Source organism: Elephantulus edwardii, unplaced genomic scaffold (assembly GCF_000299155.1).
Source record: "Elephantulus edwardii isolate Elephantulus edwardi_28Jun2011 unplaced genomic scaffold, EleEdw1.0 scaffold00196, whole genome shotgun sequence".
Classification (NCBI taxonomy): Eukaryota; Metazoa; Chordata; class Mammalia; order Macroscelidea; family Macroscelididae; genus Elephantulus; species Elephantulus edwardii.
The window spans coordinates 4,279,345-4,282,840 of record NW_006399946.1 but is presented as its reverse complement, the minus strand read 5'-3'; positions in this window follow the sequence as shown (position 1 = coordinate 4,282,840).

The window sequence follows — 3,496 nt, the reverse complement described above, 5'->3', positions numbered from 1 at the left end:
AGCATAATGCTCTCCAGTCCCTTCCAAGTTAGGTAATAATTTACATAATCATTTCTCCTGCATACTGCATAGTACTTCATTGTGTGAATGACTGTTTCCATGTTCTTGCTATGGTGAATAATGATACTGCTGTGAACATTAGTGTACAAGTCTCCATTTCTGCCTCAGTTCTCATTTTCTCAGGGTATAATCCAAGCAGTGGAATAGCTGGGTCATATGGAATTTCTATGTTTAGTTTTTTGAAGAAATGCCAAACTGGCTTTCAGAGTGCTTGTACTATTTTCCAGTCCCACCAGCAATGTATAAGAGTTCCTACCTCACCACATCCTTGCCAATATGTATTACTTGTTACCCTGCTAACTTTTGCCACTGCTACTAGGGTAAGATTGTTTCTCATTGTGGTTTTGATTTTCGTCTCTCCTGTTGCCAGTGATTTAGAACATTTCTTTGTGTTTCTGTTAGCCATCTGAATGTCTTCTTTGGTGAAGTACAAATCCTGGGCCCATTTTTCAATTGGATTGTTGACTTTTATCATGTTGTGGTGCTCATTGTGTTGTGTTGTTAAGTCCTGTCGAGTCACAGGCGACTCATAGCGACCCTATGAACGCATGTCCTGGACACTTCCTGTATAACTTTTGTCCTTTCTCCAGGTTCATAGGGTTTCCAGAGGCAAGCTATTTTGGAAGTGGATGCCACTCCTGCTTCCATGCTTGTCTTAATTTGGGAGTTTCACCAAACACTGACCACCATGAGTAAACATTTTCACATTTGACTCATTAGTGTCAGAGTGTTCGGCTTCACAGCAGCTATGAGTTACCTCTGTACAGCAAGTGGACAAACCAGGGTTACACTACCTAGAAGAATGTTTCACCAAAAACAATTAAAAGCAGGTCTGAGGGCTGCAGAGTAGAGTCACCCACCTTTGTCTTGGGCTTTCTGTCCTCTAGGCCAACCTCTCTCTCTCGCTCTCGCTCTCTCTCCCACCCCGTTGTTGTTGATGGTGTTGTTAAGTGCCGTCGAGTCTCAGGTGACTCATAGCGACCATATGAACAAAAGTCCTCGACATGTCCTGTATAACTTTCGTTCTTTCTCCAGGTTCATAGGGTTTCCAGAGGGAAGCTATTGTGGAAGTGGATGCCACTCCTATTTCCAATGTAGTGCTTGAGTATTTTATAATATTAAATATAAGTCCCTTATCGGACGTGTCATTACCAAATTCTTTTCCACAGTCTGTGGCTTCCTTTTTTTTATCCTGTTGTAGGAGAAGTTTTTGGATGTGTATAGGCATTTGATTTTTAGGAAGTCCCATTCATCTATTTTATCCTCTCTTGGTTGTAGATTTTTCAGGATGCTAGGAAGACTGTGGATGTTGTGAATTAGGACTTCTAGAGTTCTTCCAAGCTTTTCTTTAATGAAGTTTATAGTCCTTGGCTTTAGACCTAGGTACATGACTCACTTTGAGTTGGTTTTTGTGTATGCAGTGAAGTGTGGATCTTGCTTGAGTTTTCTGTAGATAGCTAGCACCATCTGTTAAAAAGGCTGTTCTTTCCGCACGTAATTGATTTCATTTCCTTGCCAAAAATCAGTTGACCATAGGTAGGTGGGCTGATTTCTGGATTCTCAATTCTATTCCATTGATCTATGTATTTGTCATTGTGTAGTAGGGTTTCAAATCAAGGAGTGAGATGCCTCCTACCTTGTTTCTCTTTTAAAGGAGTGCTTTCCTTATCCAGAGCTTCTTTCCATTCCAAATGAAATTGGAGATAGCCTTTTCCATCTCATTGAAGAATGGGATTGGTTATTGGGATTGTATTGAACATATATATATTGCTTTTTGTAATATTGCCATTTTCACAATATTAAGTCTTTCTATCCATGAGCAAGGGATATTCTTCCACTTCTCAAGGTCTTTTTTTTTTTGTTTCCTGTAGTTATGTTTTGTAATTTTCTTTGAATATATCCTTTGTGCTTCTGGTTACATTTACTCCCAAGTATTTAATCTTGTGATTAGCTTTTGTGAAGGGTATTGTTTTTCTTAGCTCCAGTTCCGTTTTCTCTTTGTCACTGTAGAGAAATCCAACTGATTTTTGTATGTTGGTCTTGTATCCTGCCACTTTGCTGAATTGGTCAACTCTGTACCATAATTTTCTTGATGAATCTTTAGGGTTTTCTAAGTATACTATCATGTCATCAGCATAGAGGGATAATTTTACCTCCTCGTTGCCTATTTGGATACCTTTTATTCCCTTCTCTTGTCTTATTGCTATTGCTAAGACTTCCAAAACAATATTGAATAAGAGAGGGTATAGTGGACGTCCTTGCATAGTTCCTGTTCTTAAAAGTAATGCCTTTAATCTCCCTCCATTACAATGTTGGCTCTTGGGTTTGCATATATATTTTTCATTATTTTGAGGAAATTCCCCTCTAATCCTATTTTGTTGACTGTTTTAATCATTGAAGGGTGTTAGATTTTGTGAAAGGCCTTTTCTGCATCAATTGATAGGATCATGTGGTTCTTGTTCTTTGCTTTGTTAATATAATGAATTACATTGATTGTTTTTCTTATGTTATGAATCCCACTTGGTCATGGTGAATTATTTTTTTTATGTATCATTGAATTCTATTGGCCAGGATTTTATTCAGGAATTTTACATCTATGTTCATAAGAGATATAGGCCTATAGGTTTCTATTTTGGTGGTGTCCTTTCCTGACTTTGGAATCAAGGATATGTTTGCTTTATAGAATGAGTCTGGGAGAATTCCATCTTTTCCTAATTTCCTGAAATAGTGTCTATTGAATTGGTGACAGGTCTTCTCTGAATGTTTGATAAAATTAGTTTGTAACACCATCTGGTCCAGGGCTTTTTTTGGTTTGAAGTTGTTTTATTACCTTTTCAATTTCTTCTTTTGTAGTGAGTCTGTTCAGGTATTCAATTCCAGCTAGTGTCAGTTGTTTAGGTAAGTTGTGAATTTCTAAGTATTTGTTCATTTCCTGTACTATTTCATATTTGTTTGAATATAATTTTACATAATATTCCAATGTTAGCCTTTTTATTTCAGTGGTTTTATTCAGATTATTTTTGTCTTTTCCTTCTTTTCTTTTGTTAGTTTTGCTAGTGGTTTGTTGATTTTATTGACCTTTTCAAAGAACAAACTTAGTTTTGTTGATGGTTTCAATTCCTTTTTTGGTTTCTATTTCATTTATTTCTGCTCTAATTTTTATAATTTCAGGGTTTTTAGAGGTTGTTGGGTTTTCTTGCTGTTCTTTTTCAATTTGTTGGAGATGTTGGGTTAGAGAGTCAATTGTCTTTTTTTCCTGTCTTTTGATGTGTTTGCTTATTGCTATAAATTGACCTCTTATTACTGCTTTAGCTGTTGCCCAGCGGTTTTTCTAAGTGGTGTTTTCACTGTCATTTGTTTCAAGAAATTTTTTATTCCATTTTTTATTTCTAGTACCCACTCATGTTCTAGCAAGGTGCTGTTTACCTTGCAAATG